Source organism: Cetorhinus maximus, chromosome 13, assembly GCF_964194155.1.
Source record: "Cetorhinus maximus chromosome 13, sCetMax3.hap1.1, whole genome shotgun sequence".
Lineage (NCBI taxonomy): Eukaryota > Metazoa > Chordata > Chondrichthyes > Lamniformes > Cetorhinidae > Cetorhinus > Cetorhinus maximus.
In genome coordinates this window covers 10,929,855-10,950,680 of record NC_135891.1, presented here as the reverse complement: position 1 = coordinate 10,950,680, position 20,826 = coordinate 10,929,855, and the positions used below count along the sequence as shown (strand labels likewise).

The following is a 20,826-nucleotide window of genomic DNA, read 5'->3' as shown; positions in this document are numbered from 1 at the left end:
TGCCATCAGTTTTTAAACATACGGTGATATTTTTTTCTAAAAATGTTGTATGAATGGGAAATTAATCATGTCTTTTTCCCCCAGGTTATTCCAGATGCGAAGTGATGCGATGGTGCTGGACAACAAGTACATCCTGCAGTCCCTGGAGAGGGGAAAGAGAGAGAACTACCAGAAAATAATAAAACTCCCCCCATCCCCACCACACCATCTTATTGGGACTAAAAGAGTCTTGGATGATCATGGCACCGCCAAGAGCAGATAATTGCAGTGATCGTCCCGTCCCTGCTCCCGGAATCTCGGGTCCTTGTTATTTTTAAGTCTCCCATCTCGCCCAGGTGGACGTGGAAAGCGCAGCAAGTTTTTAGTCAACTCTTCCTAGCGACATGCCTAGCAACAGATTTAACTGCGATTAGCCACGCCATCCTTATGTGTGTGTGTCCTATCGCCTAATACCAACTATCACACCACAGGCCATTAACAAGAGACATATGCTGGAGTCTAGAATTGAGATTGTATGTTGACATCCTTAGAGATCTATGGGTGATTCAGTTGTAAATCTTATACTTTGTAAGTGTATTGTATTGTTTACAACAATGTTGTACTATAAATCGAGCAATGATTTTTTTTATTGATTTTTTTGAAGAATTTAATTAAAATAAAACGTCAATTGATAAAATCTTGGAAGTGTGCGTGTACTTTATAAAATGTTTGGAGGGGCGCAGGATTTGAAAGATTTGCAGCGACAGAATGAATGACTTGTGTAACGCTATTGACAAAAACACTGCCCGAAAAACGACTTCAGAATTGTAAAAGTCGATTATCATGGAATTTCAAAACAAAAGACTTTCTACACTACAGGAAGTAGAAATGACCTGGATAATGGATCCCTATTTAACACGAGTAAAATATCCACGGCCCATAAAATAGCCTCAATTCTGATTTGATTGTACTGTAAACCACTTGTCCTGAGAGGTGTAAACTGAAATTAAATCTTTTCCAATAGAAAAGAGCGGTAGGCTTTTAAGGTGAATCATAACCCCTATAATAATTTTTGTTTCGAAACCACTATTGTAAAGTAGCATAGCGAAGTAACAACAACAATTGCAACAGCCCATCCATCCGAAACGGGTGCATGATGTGCATGACGGTAACATTGAGCGACATCGGCGGGTTTACCTGGGTATTCACAAACCGGAAACATTCACTTACAATAGTTTGAGCAGGGGGCGTTACCCCAAGGCAATGTGCCAGGGACCGTACATAATTAATTTTCACAAGATTACTTTGGGGAGGCTGTTTATGTTACGTTCCATGTAATTGATTAATGGTGATCTCTCTGACATATGAGGGGGTTGGGGGGGGAGAGGGTGCTAATTAACTTTACAATTTGTACTCACATCATGAAAATTTTGCATGTCCATTTCGCGCTAGAGGGGAATTAACATCAACGAAATATTTTCAACAAGAATATTTAGCAGAATCTCTTGACTTCCCCTGACATGATATTGCCGACCCAAGTTCACCTGGATTGTTTGTAACCAATTCGCTGGTTTAATTGTTTAGCCAAGACATTATGTTAAGACTGGAAACTTTCTATGAATAACGGTGGGATAAATTTAGGTCAATAATAGTCCCATATTGTAAGTGTCCACATCCCTTTAGAATCCATATCTACCATTGATAAAGGTCAAGTTAAAAAAAAACCAAGGCAAATAATGACGTGCTTAAATGGTTAAATACGCATGGAAAAATACAAATCTTGGGATATACATCTCCTTGATCATGGGGTTGAAATATTGTGAGTGTCCCCCGCCCGCCCGAGATTCGGTACAATCCTGATTAGAATCTCCAATTAAATCTGGTTCCAAAACACTTGAATACACATTAAAACTTCTGGCTGATTGCTTAAAAAAAAACCGACCTTGACATGATTCTGGCGAGAGGGGCTGTGAAAAGGCCAGTTAATGTAATATATAAATAAATACTTCCGCGATTTTGTCCAAAAGCGCCCCCCCCAATCTCGTGTCCAAAAGGACCTTTTAAAACGACATCTAACGACGACACAGTTTGTCAGCAAGTGGTGGAATCTGCTGGATGTGACTTCTCACTATTTCTCAACACTTATCGCTAACTTCAACCTCATGACACGATTAAAAGAACAATCCACACTCTTCATTATTTGGTTCACCCTCTTCATAGTCCTCAAAGAATTTATTGGACATACAGGATACATCAATGGATTTTAGATCACAATTTATAAAAAAAGTCTTGCCTTCTCCAGGCCAAAAAACAGCAGCCGCTTCGCGGGATAGTTCACGACATGTCTGCAAACGTGAAAGCGAATTCTTCTTAAAAGTGATCATTTATATATATTTTTTTTTGAAAAAAAAATGATGCACCCAAAACTGTTTTAAGAACTTTAATTGTATTATTGAACACGAATTCCTCCTTCCTTTCATACTTCCTCGCAAGGGCTAGTGGGGAACGATTCTAAAGGAGAGAGAGAGAGAAAAAATTTTTTTTACAAATGTGCTGGAGGCTAGTTTGAACCAGGCCCCTGGGTGTCACACTAGGACCACATCTGCTGACAAAAGGATTAGTATATTTAATCCTGTGAATCAGCTGTGTGTATAGGAATGCAGTTAACCTGAACTTCTCCAGGTGTTCCCAGGCGCCAGTCAGTCTGGCCTCGCTTGCCCTCCCTTGCCCTTGACACAAGCACAGAGCCAATCGAGCGTTTACTCTACCACTCGCTGACAAGCAGCTGCAGTTCCAACACTCCGGCAAAAAAAAAAATCATGGGAACTCCCTTAAAGCGAGATTGCACCTTGGAGATAACGAGTGTTTTTTTTAAAAAAAAGTTTATTCCCCACCCCCCCCCCCTCAAGAATTGAAAAAAAAAAGCATGTTTCATCAAAGAAGAAATAACATTTTCCCCTACCTATTTTTTTCTCTTTTCAGGCGACTCATTAATATTTCACAACATTTTTTACAGTTTATATTTTAACCTTTTGGGGGACTGAAGAATTTTGTGGGAAAAAAAATCGAGTTTTTAACATAATCCAGTCAATGGGTGGCTGTAATTTGCTTTCAGTACCATTGGAATAGAGATAGAAATATTCAATGTCCCAAAAAGGAAGACCTGCATTTATGGAGCGCTTTTCCCAACCAGCAGTGATCTCAAAGCACTTTACAACCAATGAAGTACTTTTGAAATGTCGTCACTCGTAGGAAACGTGGCAGCCAATTTGCGCACAGCAAGCTCCCACAAACAGTAATGTGATAATGACCAGACAATCTCCTTTCTGTGATGTTGATTGAGGGATAAGTATTGGCAAGCACAGCACGGATAATTAACTCACCTGCATCCACCCATGCAGGCAGACAATTTAATTTAACATCGCCGCTGAAAGATGGTGCACCTATGACAGTGCAGCACTCCCTCATTACTGCACTGGTGTGTTAGCCTTGATTTTTGTCCTGGAGTGGGACTCATACCCAGAACCTTGTGCCTCAGAGGGAGGAGTGCTACCAGCTAGCAGGGAATGACATAAGTTACCATAAGTTAATACCCTACCATCACAACAACTTGCATTTATATAGCATCTTTAACATAGTAAAACATCTGAATGCACTTCACAGGAGCTTTAATCAGATAAAAAAGTGACACTGAGCCAAAGAAGGAGACATTAGGACAGGGTTTGGATGAACAGGTCGGTTTTGGGCAGCATCGTAAAGGTGGGAGAGAGAGAGAGAGAGAGGGAGGGGTTACAGAGGGAACTTCGGAGCTTTGGATGGCTGAAGGCACGACCACCTATGGAAGAGGGGGATAAACTAGAGGCCAGAGATGGAGGAAGGCAGCTGGAGATGGGGAGCCCAGGGAAGGATCTTAACAGGAGGGTGACAATTGTAAAATTGAGGTGTTGTCGGACTGGGAGCCAATGTAAGATTAGCACGCACAGGGGTGATGGGTGATAGGCTATGAACAGCAGAGCTTTGGATGAGCTTAGGGGAGAAAACTAAAAGAAAATGCATTTGATAATTACTTTCCCTCCTACTTTTATCTTATTTCCTCTCTTCCTCCATTGGCTATATCAATGGTGGGGAGAGCTGGAGATTCTAGTTCTTCAGCTTCCCAACAAACGGCTGGTTTGGCAGGAAACAAACTTAAATGGTGTGATATAAAATGGATGAAGTACTAGCAAGAGGAGGAAAATAATAATGACCACACTGTGACATCACATATTTTTATCCTCCTGACATGAATGTCACCAAAGAAACTGGTGTTCGTGGCTGCTCAGTTGGTAACACTCTTTCCCCAGAGTCTGAGGTTGTGGGTTTAAGCCAAGCTCCAAAGACTTGAGCAGAAAATCTAGACTGCTGCTCCAGTGCAGTACTGAAGGGGTGCTGCACTGTCAGAGGGAGTGTTTTTTAGAAACCGAGGCCTCGTTTGCTGTCACAGATGGACATAAAAGATTCCATGGCATTCAGTCTCTCTGACCAATATTTATCTGTCAAACACACCGCTTAAGGAGATTGTCTGCTTATTAGCTCACTATGTTTGTGGGAGCTTGATGTGCACAAATTGGCTGCTACACTTATGACAGTTGTAACACCAGTGACAACACTTCAAAAGTACCTAATTCACTGTAACGCACTTCGGGATGTGAAAGGCGTTAGGTAAATAGAAGTCTTTCTGATTTAAGACCTATCTAAAAGCATCAATCAGCACACCAGCAGTTTACAATGTGATAGGGAGGGTCCTGCTGTCACTCAACCCACTCCTGTCATTGAATGCTTCACTGCCCCAGTGCGCCATCTGGTGACGGTATTGAGAATTTTTCTGAAGCTTGCCCCTCAAAAAACTGACAGATAAATTGGCAGAAGCAGTCAAAGTTAGTCAGAAATCTGACAATTCCCTCTCCAAAAGCTACTGGACTGCTCCTAGATAGACAGACAGAGAGAAACCTACCAGGTTCAAGTCCTGAGCACCCCAATGCACATTTGTGAATCCCGAGCCCTTGTATTTACCTGTCTAGCTTGCGCCTAATGCTCTGGATTTACTTAATAAGGAATGTGCTTAAAGAGAGAGACCATGCACTGCTGGAAGAAATTAACTCCATATTTGACAAACTGAGGTGTCTGAGGTGATTAAAGGACCCGATAGAGTGAATAAAAACAAACTATACCCTCTAGGGTGTGGGGAGCCGATCAAATGGCCACAAACGTTAAATTACCCGGTGTCAGGAAGCATTTCTTTACACAAAGAGTAATGGAAACCTGGAACTATGCCCCCCCAAAAAGCTGTCAAGGCTCGGGGGTGTGGGGTCAACGGAAAACTTCAAAACTAGGATTGATGTTTCTTTGTTAGGCAAGGATATGAATGGAGCTGAGGTGGGTAAATAGAGTTAAAATACACTGAACAGTCACCAGCAGTTTACAATGAGATCAACTGAATCCTCCCAGGTGACTTTCCACATTCCTGTCATTGAATGCTCCACTGTCCAAGTGTGCCACCTGGTGACAATGAATGACAGAACAGGCTCAAAGGGCTGAATGGCCTACTGCTGTTCCTGTATCCTAAATGGAAACCCTATTTATGCAGGTTTCACTATGGTTTGGTTTGAAGACCCTTACACATGATGAATATGTAGAATTACATAGATTCTACAGCACCAGATGTGTTTGGTGGTGCCAACTCCAGCATGATGCCACCACCAAACACGTCTTCCCTTCACCCCCCCGGCAGCATTCCGTAGGGATCGTTCCCTCCGGGACACCCTGGTCCACTCCTCCATCACCCCCTACTCCTCAACCCCCACCTATGGCACCTCCCCATGCCCACGCAGAAGATGCAACACCTGCCCCTTCACTTCCTCTCTCCACACCGTCCAAGGGCCCAAACACTCCTTTCAAGTGAAGCAGCATTTCACTTGCATTTCCCCTAACTTAGTCTACTGCATTCGTTGCTCCCAATGCGGTCTCCTCTATATTGGAGAGACCAAATGCAAACTGAGCGACCGCTTTGCAGAACACCTGCGGTCTGTCCGCAAGAAAGACCCAAACCTCCCTGTCGCTTGCCATTTTAACACTCCACCCTGTTCTCTTGCCCACATGTCTGTCCTTGGCTTGCTGCATTGTTCCAGTGAAGCCCAACGCAAACTGGAGGAACAGCACCTCATCTTCCGACTAGGCACTTTACAGCCTTCCGGGCTGAATATTGAATTCAACAACTTTAGATCTTAAACTCCCCCTCCCCCCATCCCCACCCCGTTTCTTCCCCCTCCCTTTTTTATCAATAATTTATATAGATTCTTCTTTTCCCACCTATTTCCATTATTTTTAAATCTACAACTAATACTTTGTTAGTCTTTCCACCCCACCCCCACTAGAGCTGTACCTTGAGTGTCCTGCCATCCATTCTTAATTAGCACTTTTCTTAGATAATATCACCACCTTCAACACCTCTTTGATCCTTTTGTCTGTGACATCTTTTGATTATCTGCTCCTATCACTGCTTGCTTATCCCTACAACCACCCCGCCCTCAACTTCTCTCTCCCCCCGCCCCCCCGCCTTAAACCAGCTTATATTTCACCTCTCTCCTGACTATACTTCAGTTCTGCTGAAGGGCCATGAGGACTCGAAACGTCAACCGTTTTCTTCTCCACCGATGCTGCCAGACCTGCTGAGTTTTTCCAGGTAATTCTGTTTTTGTTTTGGATTTCCAGCATCCGCAGTAGCTTTTAGCTTTTTGTTTTTTTCTCTATATCTAGCCTATTCAGCTCCAAAATTTTGAAGACCTGGGTTAACCTTCAGCCTTCACGTTTCTATTTTCTGGAGAAAAGAATATCAGCATGTTCGGCCTTTCCTGGTTAGTACATCCTCTCAGCTCCAATACCAGCCTTGTGAATGTTTTATGCACCTTCTCCAGTGCCTCTATATCCTTTGTATAATATGATCTGTGTGTCCATAAACTTAAGCTCTTCCAAAACTCTGGCTATATCATAACAGGCACCACATTAACCCATCATCCCAGTGCTTGCTAACTTACATTGACCCCTCGTTAAGCAATGCATTGATTTTAAAATTCTCATTCATGTTCTCAAATCCCTGCATGGCTTCACTCCTCCCTATCTCTGTAATCTCCACCAACCTACAACCATCTGAGATGTTTGCACACCTCCAATTCTGGCCTTGGCTGGCTGGCTGTTCCTTCAGAGTCCTATCGGCCCCTCACTCTGGAACTCCCTCCCTAAATCTCTCCGCCTCTCTACTTCTCTATCTCTCTTTCCTCATTTAAAACACTCCTACCTCTTTAACGAAGCTTTTGGCCATCTGACCTGATATCTCCTTCTGCGGCTCTGTGTCAATTTTTTTTTTGATTAATGTCCCTGCCAAGTGCCTTAGGATGTTATACTATGTTAAAGGTGCTATATAAATGCAAGTTATTGCTGTTGCATGTGTCTGGTCAAAGTGGAAAAATCACTAAATTCATGCAGGCTCAAAATGAGGAACACCCAGCTGGCTGATATTCCAGAGGGCTGTGGGTCAGTGCAGCATGATTGGGCACTTTATGTCTTCATGTCAAAACTAAGACTCACTGTGTTCTCATTAAAATTATTTTTGTTTTGTTTAGCTTTTGATTTATAGTAGGTGAGGGAAATGGCATAAGATCATGAGGCCGATACAGCTGTTTGGAGCTCAATAAGCAATGGGAGGGGTAAGTTCTCTGATGGGGGATGGGGGTGGGGGTTGGGGGTGGGGGTTAGAATGGCACACGGCAGCTTATCCTGCTGGTTGGAAGTTACTGTATTTTGGCAGCCACAGTGCAAATATTAACGTATATTTTCACGCCCGTTTTGATTTAGTTCACCTTCTCTGCAATTTTGTCTGGTCATTTCCTCCATTTCCCCTCCTTCCCAACAGAATCACAGAATCTTTACAGTGCAGAAGGAGTCCATTCAGCCCATCAAGTCGGCACTGGCTCACGGAAAGAGCATTCTATCTAATCCCACTCCCCTGCCTTATCCCTGTAACAACCATCGCCCCCCCCAGACCTCCCCACCCCGCCCCCGGCTCTCTGCCCCGACTTCCTCCCATGGCACTTTGTTGGTGTACACAATATGTTGCTGCCCAATATCTCCGCCACGTGTTTGAACTGTGCTGGTGAGTGGGCCAGCAAGTTATTTGACCGTGAGAGGAGGGAAGGTGTATCAGCGCCCAGCCATAGCCAGGGTTGTCAGACAGGAGCCCACAGCTCGATCGATTTTGTCTTCTTCGACCCAGGACCACTGAGATCTGCCTCCATGGGATCAAGTCTGGAAGCATCCCAGCCAATCACTGTCATTGCTACATACAATGCAGTTGGAATACATTGTGGAAAAATGTGAGGTTATCCACTTTGGCAGGAAGAACAGAAACACAGAGCACTTCTTAAACGGCGAGAGGCCGGGAGTTGTTGAACTTCAAAGGGACTTGGGTGTCCTTGTTCATGAGTCACTGAAAGCTAACATGCAGGTACAGCAAACAATGAGGGAAACAAATGGTGTGCTGTCCTGTATTACAAGAAGTCTGACAGTATCGGTGGAGAGAGAAACAGAGCCAAAGCCTCTCCTTCAGAGAAGGGTCATACGGACACAAGGTGTTGCCTCTGTTTCTCTCTCCACAGGTGCTTACTGGATCTGCTGGGTTCTTCCAGCATTTTCTGTTTTTATTTCATATTTCCAGCATCTGCAGTATTTTGCTTTTATTTATTTCAGGAGGATTTGAGTCTTGGAGTAAAGGTGTCTTACTGCAATTATATAGAGCCTTGATGAGACCACACCTGGAGTGTTGTGTGCAGTTTTGGTCTCCTTACCTAAGGAAAGATATACTTGCCATAGAGGGAGTGCAACAAAGGTTCACTAAATTAATTCCTGGGTTGGAGGGATTGTCCTATGAGGAACGATTAAATAGACTGGGCCTTTATTCTCTGGGGTTTAGAAGAATGAGAGGTAATCTCATTCAAACATACAAAATTCTTACAGGGCTCGACAGAGTAGATGCAGGAACGATATATCCTCTGTTCTGGGGGGTCTAGAACCAGGAGACAGAGTCTCAGAATAAGGGGCAGGCCATTTAGGACTGAGATGAGGAGGAATTTCTTCACTCAGAGGGTGGTGAAAATTTGGAATTCGCAACCCCAGAGGACTGTGGAGGCTCAATCATTAAGTATGTTAGAGACTGAGATCGGTAGATTTCTACATATTAAAAACATCAAGGGATACGGGGATAGTGCAGGGAAATGGTGTTGAAGTAGAAGATCAGTCATGAATGGAAGGAACAGGCTCGAAGGGCTGAATGGCCTACTCCTGCTCCTATTTCTTATGTTCTTATGTACTTGTCTGCATGGTGACAAAGGGCATACAGTTACCATGACTTCCTCTACCCTTCTTATGGTGATAGCTGTGGCTCAGTGGGTAGCATGTCTTGCCTCTGAGACAGAAGGATGTGAGGTCAAGTCCCACGTACGTACAAAATCTAAGGGGTGCTGTCTTTTGAATGAGGTGTTAAACTGAGGCCCGTCTACCATCTCAGGTGGACATGAAAGGTCTCACAGCACTTTTCATTTCAATACCATTACCACAGGGACTGCAGCAGTTCAAGAAGGTGGCTCACCACCACCTTTTCAAGGGTAATTAGGGATGGGCAACAAATGCTGGCCTAGTCAGTGATGCTCACAGCCAAGGAAAGAATTTTTTAAAAAAAATCAAGATCAAGGAGGTTCTCCCTGGCGCCCTCTTCAAACAGTTATTCCCGTTAACATCACTAAAGCAGATCATGTTGTCATTTCCACATTGCTGGTGTGTGTGGGAGCTTGCTGTGCGCAAAAGGGCTGCCACGTTTCCTACAACACGACAGTGACTGCACTACAAATGTAACGCACGTTGGGATGTCCTGAGGTCGTGAAAGGTGCTATCTAAATGCAAGTGTCTCTCGTTCAGTGACAAGAGGGCACACAGTTCCTTTGTGGGAATTCAATAAAGCCTCACGAACTCCGGCACCGCTTGGCTGTGCTTTAGCCAGCTCCGTCCTCCTTCAGCTGTTCCAGCGTTGAGGACCCGAAAACATTCATTGCAATTACAATATTTGATTGAGTGCAGTGTGGGGGTTATATTGAACCATCATGCAATTATCTGGGGTGCAACAATTCGCCCGAGTGCCTTTGGGTTAACTGGATAAAATTGGCCAGGATCTGCTGCTGCTAATTACAATCTGACAAAACCCTGCTGGAAAATTGCCTCTGTTTTAATTCAGAGTTCAGAAAATTGGCATGTTTGAGCTGTGCCTGACTGAATTCCCTCCCTTCTCCTGGCAGCATTTTAATGCACCCGCTGATCTCTTTTGAATTTAGGCTAAAGCACCAATGTTAACACAGTGTGTCTCGCAGTGTCTCCTAGTGGTCGAATGCAGGGCTGTGCAGGTTTGTTTCTAGATGGGTATAATTGAAAAGCAGAGCTGAAGCTAGGTTAAACTCGTACAGAACCTTATTTAGTTCGCGCCGAGAGTACTGTGAACGGTTCTGGTCTCAATGTATTAAAAAGGATGTTGAGGCACTGGAGAAGATGCATAAAAGTTTTACTAGAATGATTCCAGAACTGAGAGGTTACACCAATCAAGAAGGATTGAACAGGCTGGGGCTCTTTTCTCTAGAAAAGAGAAGACTGCAGGGTTAGCTATTGAGGTCTTTAAGATTAGGAAAGGGTTTGATATGGTAGACAAGGAGAAGCTGTTTCACTGCAGAAATTCACATGGCTCCTTAGATAGCACCTTCCATACCCACGGCCGCTATCATCTAGAAGGACAAGGGCAGCAGATAGATGGGAACACCACCACTTGGAAATCCCCCTCCAAGTCACTCACCGTCCTGGCTTGGAAATATATCACCGTTCCTTCACTGTCGCTGGGTCAAAATCCTGGAACTCCATCCCTAACAGCACTGTGGGTGTACCTACACCACACGGACTGCAGCGGCTCAAGAAGGCAGCTCACCACCACCTTCTCAAGTGCAACTAGGGATGGGCAATAAATGCTGGCCTAGTCAGGGGATGGGGGTGCGGGGAAGTCCCAAGGGGGGGTAGTTGGGGGGGGTGGGGGAGTCCCATGGTGGGGGGTAGTCGTGGGGTGGAACTCCTATAAGGGTAGATGCGGGGTGGGGGTACGGGGAAGTCCCATGGGGAGGGTAGTTGGGGGCGGTGGGGGAGTCCCATGGTGGGGGGTAGTTGGGGGGTCAGACTCCTGTAGGGGTAGTCACGGGGTGGGGGTACGGGGAAGTCCTGTGGGGAGGGTAGTTGGGCGGGCAGGGGAGTCCCGTGGTGGGGTGTAGTCGGGGGATCAGACTCCTGTAGGGGTAGTCGCGGGGTGGGGTGTGCTGTGGGGGGGTCGGTGTGGGTCTGTACAATAGTTCTTCAGGGGTTAGAAGAGGTTTGAATTCTTCTAAATTTTTCTGGGTAACTATTGATCTAAGGCAGTCAGAGGCATCTGAAGTTTGAAATTTAAGTCGCATTTTCATTTGGTTCTCAGTGCAGGGCAATTGCCTAGAGGAAGTTTAAACTTCCTGGGCAATCGCTGTGCAATACCTACCTGGTGGTGTTTTGGGGGGGAGGTGGCGGTGTATCCCAGGGATCTTTGGGTTAGCCCCCAGATACACTGCCCTGGAGCTCAGAAGTTACAGCTCACATGCCAATAATCCTTAACATTGGCCCGTAATTTCCAAGCTCCGAGGCAGCGTATCTGTGGGTACCTCAAAGATGCGGAGAACCAACCCCCACCCCACAAGTTCCCAAGTAAGGATTGCACGGCAATTGTCCGGGAAGTTCAAACGTCCTTTGGGTAATTACCCTGCACTGGGAACCATCCGATACTGCGATTTAAATCACAAACTTCGGATGGTTCTATCTGTGTTCCAGTAATAGTTCTTCTAACTTCTGGATAGCTATTGTACAGACCCACACCGACCCCCCACGGGACTCCCCCAATAGCACCCCCACCCACCATGAGCCGCCCACCACCCACCCCACGAGTAACCCCTCCGTCCCCCCAACGCGTCACCCTGATTAACCGACTACACCCCCCTGCTGAGTACACCCTCACACCCCTCACACCGACAGGACCCCCAACCTCCCTTGGGGGCCCCCTGACTGTTCTCCCCACCCCTGACTACCCCCCTGATTGCCAAGTAACACCCTGCCCCCCCAGTGGACTCCAACTACAACCCTGCACTCCCCTGAATATACCCCCACCCCTCAACTACATCCCCACCCCCCTGGCTGCACCCCCACCCCCGACTGCTCCCCAACTCCCCAACTGTGCTCCCCAACCCATGACTACACCCCTACCCCCGACTACCACCCCTCCCTCTGAACTGCACCTCCATCCCCCAGCTGCTCCCCCCATTCTCCGACTGCCCTCCCCACCCCTTGACTGCCCCCCATAGCTCCGACAGTGCTCTCCGTCTCCCTGACTACCCACACCCCCACAGCTGCCCTCCCCACATCTGGAATCCCCACTGACCACCTGACACCCACTACACTGACCATTTCCCCCGCTGTCCACATCCCCACTGTCCACCAACACCACCACCCCCCCACCACCCCACCAATGACTAGCTGACCTCCCCTCCCTCCCGCTCCACTGACCACAGTGCCCACCACGCCCCCCACAGCTGGCTACCCAAACCTCCCTCAACCCATCCTACCCACCCCAATCCTGGCCACTCACTTTATAAACTTACCTTCTTCCTAGCTGCTCAGTGGCTGGGACCCTTAAACTTGCCTGACAGCCAGTGCCATTAAAAAGGCGGCATGTCCTCTTTCCCTCCCGACACTGCAGCCCTGGATAGAAGGCTGTGGCAACCCCCTGGTCTACACCGATCTTGCCCAGTCCTAGTCGGAAGGTCAGGCAAGATAGGAGCAGCTGGATTTCCAGGTAAGGAACTACGAATAGGATGGCAATCCGACTCAATTGTCACTCCACGTGAAGTTAAAATAAGTTAAGGCAGTTGCTAATAGTGATATAAACATTTCTGTGAATACATTGTATTTTACCTATGGCACCGTCTTGTGTTAAGATTCTATCAGCAGGAAGGGTGCTAAACTATAGGTCAGGACCTACTTAATGATCAATTCCCAAGAATCCCCCTGCATTCCTGTTAAAGAGTTGATTTTCTAGGCAACTTTCCTTGGTGGACACATTTAACTTTATTTACAGGACAGAAGCAGCAGCTACATGTCTGCATCTAACTCCATAACTAAAGAAGAACTCTCCCCCAGAGGTTCCTCGCACTGCTAACTCATTGGTTTACACAGATCAAGTCATCTTACAACACAGATTACTCTCAAAGCCACAGTCCTATGTTTATCAAAACAAAATTACTACATTCCTCCCCTTTAACTTTTCTGTACATTTTGTATTTAGAAGGAAGTTTATCTTATGACATTACAATATTTACACATGAAATTACAAGTTCAGTCTTTCAGGTGGTTTCCTGATCCGTGTGGAATGTCGCAGCTCCACAACTTCAGATTCTTCTGTAGGAAACACATTCTCTGGAACTGCGTCCACATCAGGTACTTCATTAGGCACAGGCAGTTCAGTGTCGCCCACTCCTGGTTTATCCTTGGTTGAGCAACTTCAACAGGAACCACAGGTTCAGCAATGGTTACAAGTGGAACATTGTTTTGCTGGGATGTCTCCCTTCTTCTTAAATGATCCACATGCTTACGGGTCATCCGGCCCTCCACTTCCACGTGGTATGACAATGGTCCAGTCACAGAGCTTACTTTACCAGGTAACCACTTCGGTCCTCCACCAAAATTCCTTACATATGCTGTTTCTCCAGCAGTAAATTGTCACTCATGACTATGCAAATCATGAGTCGCTTTTTGGGTCCCTTGACTTTTCTCTATCTTCCCCTCCAAATTGGGAAGTAGCAGGCTTAGTCTTGTTCGAAGGCGGTGCCTCTTCAGTAATTCTGCAGGTGTTACACCTGTAGTAGTGTGGGGGGCTGTTCTGTAGTGAAATAGGGAACGAGCAAGTTTAGTTTCCAACAATTCACCTGTTAACATTTTCATTCCCACCTTTTATTGTCTTTTCGGAACCTTCTTCCTTTTTGTCTTCTTCTTTCTACCACAGAGTTTCGTCTCAGCCCCTTTTTAACTTCACTGTCGGCCAGACTTCTCTCAGGTGAAATCTCAACTTGTCTTAGTTCGGTAGTTGAGCCACCCATGATTTCATTATCTACTCGCATCTTGGAGAGTCCCACAACTTTTGCTTTCAAAGTCTCTTCAGTTTCAGTCAGCTGATCCTTCAGCTCTTCTGTCTCCTTCTTGTATCTGTTGGCTTCCTCCTGGAACCTTAAACGTTGCTGCGTCTTCTCTGCCAACTGGTTCTTCAGTTTGTTTAGAGTGACGTTAAATTCTTCCTGTTTCTCTTGGTAATTTTTCAGAGGTACAAACTTTGACCTGTGGGATCCTTGTAGTGTGTGAAAGTCTTTCAACAGGTTTCCTTTTCTTTGCGAAACTCACTCTTGAATTCTGTCATTCAGCAGAGTCTCCTTGAGCTTCTTCTGCTGTTCTTCCATGTCATTGTTTAAGACAGTCTTCATTTCTTCAGGTTGCTGAATGGCCACACATTCCTTTTTCATCCAGTTGTGGTCCTTGGACTCTCCAGGCTCTTTCTGAAGTACCTTGCCTTGTTCCCTTTTCCAACTCAGGAAATCTTCCTGCTTCCTTTTGAAAGCTCACTGGCCAATCAAGGTCAATTTCCCTCAACCAATTTCAACCTAGAAGGCTTGGTCTTCTGCCTTCTAATACCATCAATGGTGGTTGTGCCAATTGATGTCTATAATGAACAGTTACTCTGGTGATACCTTTTACCTGGATTTCTTCGCCTGTGTACGTTTTCAACTTGGCAGAGGTTTGTTCCAAATTTAATTGTTGAGCAGCTTTACGTAAATATCTGAAAGTGTGCTTCCCTACCACAGTGGTAGAAGCACCAGTGCCTACTTCCATTTTTAAGGGTTTACCATTCACTTGCAATGTGACAGTAATTGGCTCTGTCTTCCCAACTTTCATGTTGAATAAGGAATAAGTGTCAGAATTGGTTGTTTCTGGTTCTTCCACATTATAGACTTCATTGGATTTCGTTCGTTGCCTGGAAGCCTGTTTAAATCTCGCTTTGCAATGTTTCAATATGTGTCCTCTCTTGTGCAAAAAATAAAACTCCATATTTTTAAATTGCTGATCGTCAGGAGTATGATTGTTTCCACATTGGTAAAAATTAGTTTTCGACTTTGCTGCTAAGCTGTTCCCTCTAAATTTTCGGGTTAGCGGGGGCTGTTTCCCGCTTCGCGGCAGAGTCCTGGCTTTTCGTGACACCTGCGCCTGACCGTTCCCACCCAACCAGGAAAATGGCTCCTTACAGCGCTTTCCATCACAAGCGCTATTTCTAACACTTTCTTAAAATCAAGATCTACTTCAGTCAGCAATCTTCGTTTGCACGCCACAGGCTAAACGATGCCTGAGCATGTCATTCAGGGTTTCACCGAAATCACAATATGCCATTAGTTGTTTTAATTTTGCCATGTATGTAGCAACTGTCTCCCTCGGGGCTCTATTCCATGAATTGAACTTGGACCTCTGCATTGTGACTGAGGGCTTGGGTTGTAAATGTCCCTTAATGAGGTCTCCTAATTCACTGAAGATCTTTGCATCAGGGGCACTGGGGGCTGTCAAGCTTCGGATTAAACTGTGGGTCTTGCTCCCACACATAGTCAGGAGAATCGCTCTCCTCTTTTCCTCCCCTGTGATTTTGTTGGCTTGAAAGTAGAACTCAAGACATTCTATATATTGAGACCAGTCATCTGTGGCTGGTTCAAAGGGATCGATTCTGCCAAACTGCGGCATCTCGGATGGGTACATCTTCCTTTCTTTTTAATTATCTCAGATACTCACAATCGCTGGGCGAAGGACAGCACCGGATCTGATTTATCCTCGTCGCCAGTTTGTTATAGAATTGATTTTCTAGGCAACTTTCCTTGGTGGAAACATTGAACTTTATTTACAAGACAGTAGCAGCAGCTACACGTGTGCATCAAACTCTACAACTAAAGAAGAACTCTCCCCCAAAGATTCCCCATGCTGCTAATTCATACGTTTACTAAGATCAAGTGATATTACAACACAGGATTATTCATAAAGCTGCAGTTCTACAGAATCACAGAATAAACTACGTTTATCAAGACTAATTACTACAATTTCTTTAACCGCCTTAAATCCTAGACTGCTCTAGTTTTCTCTCCACTGTCAGTTCTAACTGCAAAAGCGAAATGTTGCCCCTGATTTAATTGAAGCTCAGAACCCAGCTCAAAATCTACACTTTTTGAAAACGTCTTCCATGATTTTCAGTGATCCGACACTGGCGAGCAATGCCACGGGCGGGTCTGGAAAATCCCAGCCACTGGCTCAGATCTTCCGGTCTCCGGATAGTCGGAGGTGCCCCAACAGATAGGTGCAGGACCCCTCAGAAGTCCCGACGTAAATGCACCGCGTACTTATGAGGGAAGTTTAAACTTCTGATTGCTGGTTTTACCCGGTTTCCCGGTGATTGGCCAGACTTGGGCTGTTTGCCCTATACTTACCCTGGATTTTACTGATTTACTTATGAGTTTTTCACAACAGGTATAAAACCAGCGAAACTCTTAGTAAATCAACTGGAGTGTCAAGCACTCAAAACCCACAGCAATGTTCATGCACTCAACACCCAACCCCCCCCTTCAAACAGTGCTCACACTACCCTGGACAATATTCACCCCCTTCCCCTTGGACTGTGCTCACCTCCACTCCCCACCCCCACCCCGCCTGGACAGTGTTCACCGCGCTCCCCATTAACGCAGAATGGCTCACCCCCTCCTGCAGCCCCTCTCCCAACTCACCTTCTGGAATGCCTAGCTCCTGTCCAGCCAACGTTGGAAGAGTCAGCATTGTCGATGAGTGGTGCGGGAGGAGGGGGGGAGAATGGGTTGAACATTTTCGTGGGATAAGAGGGGATGAGGAGGGCTGTACATTGCCAGGGGTGAAGGAAGGGGTGAACACTCTTGAGGGATGTGGGAGGGAGGAGAACATGGTTGGGTGGTGAGGGTGAATGAGCACTGTCAGTGGGGTGAGGCTATGCAGTTTCACAGGTTGACAGCTCCAGGCAATCTTAAACCCATGAGATTTTCCCCCAGTCTCTGCATGTTCATTTGAAGAACTGCAAGTAATTTGATTTAGAAATGCTGGCCAAGGGATATTTAATAATTGTAGATACTGAGCAGCTTACGAAGCAGCGGGTAGTGTCCCTACCTCTGGGCCAGAAGCTCTGGGTTCAAGTCCCACTTCAGGACTTGATGGCCATGGAAGGTGCATCCATAATGTGGTCAAACAGGTTGATTATCAGCCTGTAATTCCTTCCAATGCAATGACAGGCAGTAGAAAGCAGGAGAGTTTCCTGTTTATCTATACTGCAGGAAGCAATGGCAAACTGCTGCAGTACTTTGCCAAGCATAATCATGGACCAATCCAATGGAAGTCCATTGTTGCGAATGCTCTCTTAGTGCATGGTACCTAAAGGGGGAGATACTGAAAATTGTATTTTGTACTGTGAAACAGAGCTGGAAACAGCACGATTAACACAAGCTTTGGGACATTTAAACTCTTGCTCACCAGAATACGGCAGCAAGTGCTGCAAAAAGGGATCGTGGCCAGGCCTCCCCTGCATTGCACCGAGACCTGCCTGGTTTTCTATGATGAAGGCTTCAGGGAGCAGCCAGCATCGGAAGTCTGGCCTTAGAAAATGCTGGCAGGTAAGTGTGTATATTTTCCTGTGATTAGCATTAGTGTCGGAACACTTCTGACCATCAGAAGATTTGGGCCATTATGTAAAATGGTGGAAGCAGAACTGCAGCTCCTGCTGGTTGTGTAATTGAGATGTTTCAAGTCCCTCTCTAGCTACCACAGAACTGAAACAGGTCTTAATAAAGTCACAAATGGCATCCTGCATTACTGTGACCATCATTAATAATCCCCCCTCATCCTTCCTGACCTGTCTGCAGCCTTAACGTCCTCCTTCAAAGCCTCTCCTCCATTGTCCAGCTGTAAGGGTAGACAGTGTTGTATATTTTATACCTCGGATCTATGCAGAGATGACACTGGTTTTATGGGTGTAACAGGTTTTATTCACAAAGCTTTAAATGTCTACTTCATGCTTCAGCTCTTTCTACAGCTTTGTTTACTTTTCCTTTATTCCACACCCAGGCTTAACTAATCAAGGACAGTGAGCATCAATTGTAAACAGACTCACATAATCAAACACAAATCAAAATTGAACCATACAGGCAGGGAAATTGAACCCTAGTGTTCATGAACACTACAGACAGGGCCACGGTTTAAAGGTCTGGCAGCATCGGCGGAGGAGAGCACAGTTGACGTTTCGAGTCCTCATGACCCTTCAACAGTTCTGTTGAAGGGTCATGAGGACTCGAAACGTCAACTGTGCTCTCCTCCGCCGATGCTGCCAGACCTGCTGAGGTTTTCCAGGTATTTCTGTTTCTGTTTTTGTTTTGGATTTCCAGCATCCGCAGTTTTTTGCTTTTACCTCGGTTTAAAGTCTCACCTAAAAGCCAGCATCTCTGAAGTGCAACACTCCCTCAGTACTGCGCTGGGGGTGTGAGCCTAGATTTTTGTGCTCAAGCCTCTGAAGGTGGAACCCACAACTCTTCTGACTCAAAACCAAGCTTAGTCTTGTCTTCAGCTTACATCTAGGTAAAGGCATTTCCAGCAGTGGGTCAATGGGTAATCAGGAATGCATACCCTAGCTGATTTCTAATTGGTAGCACTGAGGATAATTAAAACACCTCTTTTGCTTCCCCAGTTAAGATCAACTATCTCAGCACAGCCAAGAGATTAAACCTGGAATGTTTATAGTAAAGTTGTTGGTCTCAACAGCGAGTTAAGATATAGTTTTCACTTAATATTGATATTCAGTGAACTTCAAATCTCAGTGTTGGCTAAAAAAAGAGACTTTAATTTATATAGTGCCTTTCACGACCAACAGACATCTCAAAGCATTTTATAGTTAATGATGTACAGGGGAAAGGTAGATCCCATATGGGAGAGTTAGATCTTGACTTTGCGCACCAATGTCCAGTAGCGAATCAGCAGCTCACTTCACATCTTGATTGATTTTTATTTCCGCTGAGTTTAGCGAGATGGACAATGGGCTGTCGACTCTCTCTCAGGCATTTTACAGCGTCACACAAAGTCAAAATGACCCCCAACAATCTATCCGCTGGGTGCAGAAGGAGAGAGAATCCACACTACGCATTTCACAGGACCTGATTACGGACTGCTATTAGCAGACGGAAGGGATTAGGTCAGTTATCCAACCCCAGGGCGCGAGTGGTGCACACAGCAAACAGAGTGCGGAACGACAAACCTTTGGATCATTGGAGCATGACATAAGAAAAAGGAGTGGTTCCAGGCCACTTGGCCCTTCGAACCTGCTGTGCCATTCAACAAGATCATGTCTGATCTTCTACGTCAACTCTGCCTTCCCGCACTACCCCCAAATCCTTTAGAAACACACGACAGGAGCAAGGGGTGGAATGAACTGATATATTTATTTTTTCAAAAATTATGTATTTCTGATTTTAAGATCCTCAACATAAACACCGGTTAGACCATAAGACCATAAGACATAGGAGCAGAAATTAGGCCATTCTACCCATCGAGTCTGCTCCACCATTCAATCATGGCTGATAAGTTTCTCAACCCCATTCTCCCGCCTTCTCCCCGTAACCTTTGATCCCCTTACCAATCAAGAACCTATCTATCTCGGTCTTAAATACACTCAATGACCTGGCCTCCACAGCCTTCTGTGGCAATGAATTCCATAGATTCACCACTCTCTGGCTAAAGAAGTTTCTCTTCATCTCTGTTCTAAAAGGTCTTCCCTTTACTCTGAGGCTGTGCCCTCGGGTCCTTGTCTCTCCTACTAATGGAAACATCTTCCCCACGTCCACTCTATCCAGGCCTTTCAGTATTCTGTAAGTTTCAATCAGATCCCCCCTCATCTTTCTAAAATCCATTGAGTATAGACCCAGAGTCCTCAAACGTTCCTCATATGTTAAGCCTTTCGTTCCTGGGATCATTCTTGTGAACCTCCTCTGGATCCACTCCAGGGCCAGCACATCCTTCCTGAGATAACGGTTAGAGTAAACTGCAGCTGTAAACCTCATTTTATCGGTGCAGTGCAATGATTGAGCTGTCTCTATTCTGCTCAGTGAAGCCCATTGAAGTTTTAATTAGAATGCAAGGTACAGGCTGAAAGGAAATTTGATTAATGAAGTGTCAGATTCTTGATGCAGGTTCAAAGTCATTCTTCCAGAAATCCCACTATGTTTTATCATTAGAACAGCATATTGTATGTACCAAAGTGTAGCTTCAGAGCAAAGTGCAAGAATGAATAGAAACCTTGTGGAGAAACTCGATAACATTTCCTCATGGAAGTACAAGTCTTGCATATTTTTTCTCTTCTACTCTTTGGGTGTGGAAACTCCGTCATTCTTGCTTAAATCCCAAATTGTGTCCCTAATATTCTCCTCTCCTCTTTTTACAGAAAACGATGTTGACCGTAGCACACACTCTTGCTACTGAAGTCAGAAGGTTGTGGGTTTAAGCCCCATCCCAGTAGACATGAGCACAAAATCTGGCTTAAAATTCCCAGTGCAGTGCTATGGGAGTCATGCT

The 20,826-nt window shown here is 45.4% G+C and overlaps 2 protein-coding genes across 3 annotated transcripts in view; one reads left to right on the top strand and one right to left on the bottom strand.

Moving 5' to 3' along the window:
- The window catches only part of LOC144688419 (rho GTPase-activating protein 39-like), a 551,921-nt gene that overhangs the window by 449,338 nt on the left and 81,757 nt on the right, over window positions 1–20,826 (bottom strand). The gene's annotated exons all lie outside the window — the stretch shown is intronic.
- Window positions 1–20,826, top strand: part of id1 (inhibitor of DNA binding 1, HLH protein) — a 55,598-nt gene that overhangs the window by 919 nt on the left and 33,853 nt on the right. The window contains exon 3 of one of the 2 annotated variants that reach the window (XM_078554933.1): window positions 85–676. The exons of the other annotated variant lie outside the window; for it this stretch is intronic. The gene's annotated coding sequence lies outside the window, so the exon portion shown is untranslated. Of the gene's footprint in view, window positions 1–84; window positions 677–20,826 lie in introns of those variants that run through there. 2 annotated transcript variants of the gene reach the window in all.